Source organism: Sus scrofa, unplaced genomic scaffold, assembly GCF_000003025.6.
Source record: "Sus scrofa isolate TJ Tabasco breed Duroc unplaced genomic scaffold, Sscrofa11.1 Contig584, whole genome shotgun sequence".
Lineage (NCBI taxonomy): Eukaryota > Metazoa > Chordata > Mammalia > Artiodactyla > Suidae > Sus > Sus scrofa.
In genome coordinates, this window is record NW_018085255.1 from 109,595 (window position 1) to 119,188 (window position 9,594).

At 36.9% G+C, this 9,594-nt stretch overlaps 1 pseudogene; it reads right to left on the reverse strand.

The window, feature by feature from the left end:
- Positions 1-2,096: 2,096 nt before the first annotated feature.
- LOC100625491 lies at positions 2,097-3,027 on the reverse strand (annotated as a pseudogene).
- Positions 3,028-9,594: the final 6,567 nt, after the last annotated feature.

Sequence of the window (9,594 nt, forward strand, 5' to 3'; positions counted from 1 at the left end):
CATCAAACTCCTAGAAGAAAACATAGGCAAAACACTCTCTGACATCAACATCATGAATATTTTCTCAGGTCAGTCTCCCAAAGCAATAGAAATTAGAGCAAAAATAAACCCATGGGACCTCATCAAACTGAAAAGCTTTTGCACAGCAAAGGAAACCCAAAAGAAAACAAAAAGACAACTTACAGAATGGGAGAAAATAGTTTCAAATGATGCAACTGACAAGGGCTTAATCTCTAGAATATACAAGCAACTTATACAACTCAACAGCAAAAAAACCAATCAATCAATGGAAAAATGGGCAAAAGACCTGGGTAGACATTTCTCCAAAGAAGATATACAGATGGCCAACAAACACATGAAAAAATGCTCAACATCGCTGATTATAAGAGAAATGCAAATCAAAACTACCATGAGATACCACCTCACACCAGTCAGAATGGCCATCATTAATAAATCCACAAATAACAAGTGCTGGAGGGGCTGTGGAGAAAAGGGAACCCTCCTGCACTGTTGGTGGGAATGTCAACTGGTACAGCCACTATGGAGAACAGTTTGGAGATACCTTAGAAATCTATACATAGAACTTCCATATGACCCCGCAATCCCACTCTTGGGCATCTATCCGGACAAAGCTCTACTTAAAAGAGACACATGCACCCGCATGTTCATTGCAGCACTATTCACAATAGCCAGGACATGGAAACAATCCAAATGTCCATCGACAGAGGATTGGATTCGGAAGATGTGGTATATATACACGATGGAATACTACTCAGCCATAAAAAAGGATGACATAATGCCATTTGCAGCAACATGGATGGAACTAGAGAATCTCATCCTGAGTGAAATGAGCCAGAAAGACAAAGACAAATACCATATGACATCACTTATAACTGGAATCTAATATCCAGCACAAATGAACATCTCCTCAGAAAAGAAAATCAATCATGGACTTGGAGAAGAGACTTGTGGTTGCCTGATGGGAGGGGGAGGGAGTGGGAGGGATCGGGAGCTTGGGCTTATCAGACACAACTTAGAATAGATTTACAAGGAGATCCCGCTGAATAGCATTGAGAACTATGTCTAGATACTCATGTTGCAACAGAAGAAATGGTGGGGGAAAAACTGTAATTGTAACGTATACATGTAAGGATAACCTGACCCCCTTGCTGTACAGTGGGAAAATAAAATTAAAAAAAAAAAAAAAAAAAAAAAAAAAAAAAAAAAAAAAAAAAGAAGTGAGGAACACAACAGAGAGTGCAGAGATTATGACATGGCCTTTTCCAGACAAAAACGTATCTGAATTTGTTCTATGCATTTATTTACTGGAAAAATCTAAAATGTCTTCAGAGCTGACGCTGAGATAACTCATTTTACCTTTGGTCATTTCTGTGGAAGTCCATATTCCTCAGGCATAATGTGGACTTTCAAATATTTGTTACAATTCTGTCCAAAATGGAAAAGAACTGATCATTTTAGGGAATCTAAATTAAGGTAGACTAACCTAAACATTATTCTGGCAGTCTCAATAGAAAAAATATATATACTGTCAGTGTTTGAAAACAAGGAGAAGGATTTCTGAATTCTGTGGGGGGAAACAGTCTCACGATTTTGAAAGTACAGTAAATGTATGAAGGAAAGTGACAAGGGAGGAAAACCTTTAGGCAAACGTTGAAAGTAACAGAAACATAAGTTAATAGATAGTTTATCATATGACAAAGCAAAATTAAAGAACAGCAGAGTAACTGAAGAATATATTTGACATGGATGTTAAAAAACAAACCAAAAAAACATGCACCATGTAGAGACAAGCACATCGTATTTTCATGTATGCTCATAAGCCTCAAATTAACTTTTTAACTTTTTATTTAGAAATAATTTCAAAGATACAGAACACAGAGAAGTGTTTCAGGAATAAGACGAGTTCCCCAAAAATCCAATAACCCTTTTCCCAGATTAATCTACTGTTAACATTTTGCCCATTTACCATTGAAACTGTTAATGCTGGCAAAACAACAATGATGAAACAAAACCAGATTGCATCAGCAAGACAGGTAATTTTCTAATATTTATCATAGAAAAATGAACACTATACTTCAAGGAAAATGGCATTTGAAGACCACAACTTTTACTGCCACAGCTCTCAGAGCCTTTCTGATGTCCTTATTCCTCAAAGTGTAAATTATGGGGTTTAGCATGGGGGTGACAACACTGTACAGTACTGAGATCAGCCAGTCTTTCGTCAGTGAGTAAGATGAGATGGGCCGTACGTATGTGAAGATGGAACTGCCATAATAGAGAAGGACAATGACCAGGTGGGAGGCACAGGTGGAAAAGGCCTTTTGTCTCCCCTCTGAGGAGCGGATCCTCAAGATGGTAGAGATAATATAGAGGTAGGAAAGGATCCCATCCAATGAAGACCCCGATGAAGAGTAACACCAACTCATTGACAGAAGTGTCCCCACAAGACAAAATCAACAACGGGGGGATGTCACAGAAGAAATAATTAATCTGGTTGTTGCCACAGAAGGGCAGGTGGAAGGTCAGTACTGTGTGCACTGCTGAATTGAGGAAACCACTAACCCAGCATGAGGCTGCTAACTGGCTATACAGAGCCTTGTTCATAATAACTGAATACCTTAAGGGCTTACAGATCGCAATGTAACGATCATATGCCATTGCTGCCAGCAAAAGACACTCTACTCCCACAAAGAAAAGGAATGCAAAAAGTTGAGTCACACAGCCCCCATAGGAAATGCTTTTCTTCTCTGATAGGAGATGCGCCATCATCTGCGGGACGTTGGTGGTGGTATAACAGATGTCAAGAAAGGCCAAATTCCTCAGAAAAAAATACATGGGAGTATATAGTCGTATATCAGCCAATGTTACCAAAATAATAAAGGTATTTCCTCCCAAGGTACAGAGATAGATCATAAGAAATATGGTAAAGAGTAAAAACTGCAAATCATTTAAGTCAGAGAATCCTAAAATGATAAATTCAGACAGAGTTTTGTTTTCTCTTTCCATGATGTTTTTTCTTGGGAACTGAGAAAAAAGCAGTACAAATGGCAGTATTCACGTGTGACAATAGCAATCATCTATAAAACAAGAAAATATAGGTTTATAGAGAAAAGAGCCATTATCCACATGAGGAAAAACACTAGGGCATTTAGAATCCATGACATCACAGTGGTGTGTTACCATCATCACATTTTGAAAACCCACACATTTAAATATTTCCTATAGGCTACATCTCTTACAGAACATTGGCAGCACCTTTACATGAAATATTTTAAGTTTATATGCAGTCTAAGGGCTATTTTTTTTTTTTGTCACGCCCATGGCATTCAGAACTTCCTGAGCCAGGGATTGAACTCGTGCCACAGTTCAATTGAATTCTTAACCAGATAGGCCACCGGGGAACTCCAGTCTAAGGGCTATTTATGTAGATGGATAGTGGCAAGCCCTTCTCTCACACCTTGTTGTGTCTTGGAGATGGTTGGTGACAAATTCATCAGACAATTTGTTTAAGACTTGTGGGGCTATTTGAATCTCTCCTTGTGACGCCTCCTAGTCTTCCTTGCACTCTTGGGGACTGCTTTTTATAGTTTTAATATGTTATATTTTAAGATAATGAAAGTGGAACAGAAAATGCACAAAACGATATGGTACCAGAATATGCTACCATGTACTTTGATAAAATTCATAAAACAAATAATAGCTGAGACTAGCTAGCAAGTCCTGGAACAGACTCTTATAAACCATGGCTTTAAGACTTGAAGATGAGAATGCTATCACTTGTACTGGTTGTTGAAACCACTCCCCAGTGATGAGAAAACCTAAGAATAGAAAAAGGGACACCGTTTATATCCCAGGTTTGGTGAGTAAAACATGTCAAATACTTTGTCTCATTTTAGCCTCAAACAGCCTTCTGCAGCCTGTATTCTTCCCAATATCTAGAATGGAAAGTAAATTTCATCGTGAATGTCACTTCTGATCAAAGTGTAGTGGCTACCCAGAACAGTATTTATAAAACTATGTGATGCTATCTTTGACTCAGAGCAAAACAATGCAACCCCCCTCCACCACAAAGTACTAGATAAATAGAAATTTATACTATGGGCCAGGTAAAGAATAGAAATTAAGACTGAGAGTCTTATTTTTTTAAATTGTGGGATAGTTAAAAATCCATTTAATCAATATAAATCATTTTATTTCTACTTAACTTCCTGGAAGCCATGAATCATTTGAGTGTCATGAAAAAAATATGCTTTCCATGAAGAAAATCCCTCATGAGTTAGTCTACTGGGGGCAGCACTTGGCTGAATTCCATCTCAGTGGAGAATTGAATGGAAGACAAGAAAATAGTAAGCCCAAAATTTCACACCTAGAGCTAAGGAAAAATATAAACTGGCTTTAAGAATTTCTATCAATATTAAAATGAGGGATTTAATCTGAATTCATTTACACAAAAAACTTTCTTGTGCATCATCTGACTGCTTTGTCCCATATACAAATAAGAAACTCTCACTTTGGAAAATTTCCATTTTGAAGAGCGGTTTGTTCAGTGTTATTTGACCCTGAATGGGTATTTTCATAGTGTTTAAATGAATAAACAAAGGAAAAACTCCACAATAGAGTGCTTCCATTAATCAAAGAATTCTCTAGAACTGAAAACATCATACATGTCAATGGAAAAATCATAAAGAAGGCGAAATCTTGAGAAATCCTGTTCTCTAAGCTTTCATCTGCTGTACTACCATCATCCAGCTCTCTCTCCCACACCGAAGTCTAACTAAGTCCATGCTAACCATAGCTGTTAATATAATCAGTAAGCATTACTGAGTCTAGGGCATGGTGCTTGGTGCATAAAATTCAACAATATATCTTCAACCATCTGCTATGGAATGTACAGAATGGGGCATCTGTAGCTCCAAGTTGGAAGAATCCTTTAAAAGTCATCCAGTCTAGCCACTGAAATACCCTGTACAGTTGTTTGCTAGGTGATAATCCAGCTAAAGATCAAACACTGTGTTGATGGGAGATATCAAAAGCTGTAAAGAGAGACTGTTCCATCTTTAAACAAATCCAAGCATTAGAAAAATGCTTGGTCATTGTGCTGTAATTTTTATAACTGGGAGGATGGTTAAGTTCACCTACTAGCTGCATGAATACTAAAAAATTCAGCTTTTCCACCCACTTACTAGCTGTGTGACCACCAACAAGATATAAAACTCTTCCTCCCTAAGTGAAAATAAAAATATCTTTCTCATTTGAAAATTGTGAGCACTAAATGAAGTAATGCATTTGGTATTTAATATAGCTTGTAGTCATAAAATAACAGGAAATGGTAGACATAATCATTGTTATTTGACATATTTAGCCTCCAAAATAACAGGTAAAGTTTGCTCTCTCTTCTACATGAAAGATTGTACTACATGAAACTTTGACTCTGGACTAAACAAATCCATCTCATTTCTATTTCTCACATAATATGGATTTGACAACAGGCATTTATACCAAATCATGCTGATATGTTTTATCATCTAGTAGGATTTTTATCTTTTCACTGTCATGGACTAAAGGATTGTCTCATTAAAAGAATTCAAATTATTGGGAGAACAAGTGAATCAAACACTTGGGAAAGCCAAACACCTTTCTTATAGCTAAAAAATTACATGAGGTAGGAAGCTACACAGTTGACATATATTTAGGCTGCCTCCCCACACACACCCAGAGGCAGGATGGACATGTTGATTGCCTCCCTTAAATAGAGCTCCATGAGATCTTTGACTTCCTTTCTTCCCAACTACTTCCCTACTATTTTCCAAAGAGTACTGTTAAGAAAACCATAAATTTAAGAGACCAGCTAAAATAAGTAGGGGAGCTTCAGAAGAAGGAAAGAATGGGAAGAAGAGAATAAAAAAAAAGGAAAGAAAGAAAGAAAGAAAGAAAGAAAGAAAGAAAGAAAGAAAGAAAGAAAGAAAGAAAAAGAAAGAAAAAGAAGGAAGGAAGGAAGGAAGGAAGGAAGGAAGGAAGGAAGGAAGGAAGGAAGGAAGGAAGGAAGGAAGGAAAGAAGGAAATACTTGCCTGTGGTAGCAAAGAGAACATGCTGAAATTCAAATTCCCAGAGCCTGCGGTGAGCTGCTTTTATGGACTCCGAATGGCAGAGTCATTTCCCCTGGAGTTTCTACACCATTAGGAATACTTAATGAGAGCCCAGGCATCCCTAATGGAGTGCCAATGTTCTGAGAGTTAGAGAAGCAGAACGTGCTCCTTTCGGGAGTTAAAACAGAAAAGTCTCTGGAAAACTTTTCTGTTAAAATAGAAAAGTCTTCACAAGATCTCTCCCCAAAAGGAGACTGACTTGAGAGACCTTTAAGTCTTCAGACATTCCAGTTCCATTCATGTTAATTTGGTACCACCATCCAACTGCCAATGAAAACAAACTGAGGTCCCCCTAAGTTTTGAACATTTCCAGGGTCACAAGGAATGAAAGTCCAGGACTCTTCACTCTCACTCAGGTATCTCATCTCCAAATTAGAAATATCATCCTCACTTTAGCTGGTAAATACTCATTAATCTTTGCATGAATACAGATCATGGATGATAAGATTTAAGGTTAGGTTATGGTTTATTTTCTAAGCAATGGGCATCAGAGGTTAGTAGATGCAAACTATTACATTTAGAATGTATAAGCAATGAGCTACTATATTGCACAAGGAACTATATCCAATCTCTTGGAATAGACCATGATGGAAGATAATATGAGCAAAAGAATATATATATGCATGACTGGGTCACTTTGCTGTACAGCAGAAACTGGCACAGCATTGAAAATCAACTATAATTAAAAATAAATAAAGATATTGTCATGAAGCTAGGAAACTTAATGGGAGAGAAGGGATGATATTGAAAAGGAAAGGAAAGGATAAAAATCAAAATCATTGTGAAGAAAAAAAATAGATAAGTTTTGGGGTCATATTTATTTTTTAGCCATAGGCAAAAGAAAAATTTAAAAGAACTGAAGGTTAAATCTTGGGTGAAGAAGTTCGAAGAACAGTAAAGACATTGACTAAAAAAGATGCCCAAAGAAAAAGTTTATTTTGGCTACGAAAAGAATTTTAAATGAGTCAAGCTTTGAGGTTTTATCAGAGCACTGAGATTAAATTAAAGAAATGCAAATCAAAACTACCATGAGATACCACCTCACACCTGTCAGAATGGCCATCATTAATAAGTCCACAAATAACAAATGCTGAAGGGAGTGTGGAGAAAAGGGAACCCTCCTGCACTGTTGGTGGGAATGTAAGCTGGTACAACCACTATGGACAACCGCTATGGAGGTACCTTAGAAAACTATACATAGAACTACCATATGACCCAGCAATCCCACTCTTGGGCATATACCCGGACAAAATTTTCCTTAAAAGAGACATATGCACCTGCATGTTCATTGCAGCACTATTCACAATAGCCAGGACATGGAAACAATCCAAATATCCATTGACAGACGATTAGATTAGGAAGACGTGGTATATACATACAATGGAATACTACTCAGCCATAAAAGAAGAACGACATAATGCCATTTGCAACAACATGGATGGAACTAGAGACTCTCACCCTGAGTGAAGTAAGTCAGAAAGAGAAAGACAAATACCATATGCTATCACTTATATCTGGAATCTCATATATGGCAAAAAATGAACCTTTCCACAGAAAAGAAAATCATGGACTTGGAGAACAGACTTGTGGTTGCCAGGGGGGAGGGAGTGGGGTGGTGGGGGAGCTTGGGGTTAATAGATGCAACCTATTGCTTTTGGAATGGATTGGCAATGAGATCCTGCTGTGTAGCACTGGGAACTATGTCTAGTCACTTATGATGGAGCATGATAATGTGCAAAAATAGAATGTGTACATGTATGTGTAACTGGGTTACCATGCTGTACAGTAAGAAAAAAAATTGTATTGGGGAAATAACTATTTAAAAAATAATAATAACAAAAAAGAAAAAAAAACAAAAAATAAAAAAGCATATGCCAGTTCCTGCTGTGGGTCAGTGGTAATGAATCTGACTAGTATCCAGAAGGATGCGGGTTCGATCCCTGGCCCTGCTCAGTGGAGTAAAGATCCGGAGTTGTCCTGAGTTGTGGTATAGTTTGCAGATGTGGCTTGGATCTGGTGTTGCTGTGGCTAAGACATAGGCCAGCAGCTGTAGCTCCGATTCAACCCCTAATAACTTTAGGTAAGACAGAAGTGCATTTTTATTTTAAGAGATTCTTCCATATGTCACACCTGCAGTCCAAAAATGCAAAAAAAAAAAAAAAGTATGCAAGACATGAGTACAGTGATTATCATAGAAAGAGTGCTGAACAAATGCAAGCTATTTCTATTAATAATTATTTTTCAAGCAGAACTGCCAAAGAATATTTTAATATTAAACTGGTACTCAAGAGTTAAGTAATCTTTTTACAAATACATGTTATTTGGTTTTTTTTAAGATTTTTATTTTTTGCTGTATAGCACTGGGAACTATATCTAGTGAATTATGATGGAGCATGATAATGTGAGAAAAAAGAATGGTATATGTATGTGTGACTAGGTCACCATGCTGTACAGTAGAAAACTGACAGAACACTGTAAACCAGCTATGATGGAAAAAAAATAAAAATCACTTAAAATTTAAAAAAAGAAAAAAAGATTTTTATTTTTTCTACTATAAAAGTTGAATCGCAATGTCGTCAATTTCTGCTGTGCAGCAAAGTGACCCAGACACACACATACACACACACACATTTTCTCACATTATCCTCCACACATGCATTTTATTTGGAATGAAAGTAGTATTTGATTGACAGAACTAAAGAAGACTACATAGCATGAAATATAAAAGCGAAGAGCCAAAAACCAAATTTTTGTTAATGCCAAAATTCAGGATATGAAAAAGAGAAATAAAGATAACTAAAACTTGCAGGCTAGGACAAAAGCCATATAGACAACAAAACTGACTTCCAAGTGACACACTTATCTTGGAAATGAATTTACTCTGCTTTTACTCTCTAATCTTTAACTGTCAAATAATAATGAACCAAAACCAACAAATTTAATTTAAAGAAGAGGCTAGAAACTTTAAATTTATCTAAGAAAAACATAATTTTCAACGTACAATGTTTGTGTCTTACCCTTAATTCAATTTACTGTTAAAATAGTGGCTATATCAGGTTGTTTCAAGTGTAACAGACCTGAATTAAAAGTAATTTTAGGTAAGACAGAAGTGTATTTTTCTTTTAAGAGATTCTGGAGACAGCAGTCTACGGTGAGTTCAGCAACCTTCTCTGTTTCACAAGGTTGTAGGGCATCGGTACTCTTTCCAGTAATTAACTACAAATTCACACAGCACATTCTTTATCTTCATGGTCCAAGACGGCACTAGGGCTCCAGTGGAGTGGAAAAGGAGAAACAAAGAGGAAAAGAAAAACAAAGAGGAAAAGAGCAAATGCTATAATGAATATGTGCTGTCTTGACCCAATTTTCAAGTCATGGCTAAAAACTCTCACCTCAGCCACTTGGCCTACGGAACCCCACTATTCA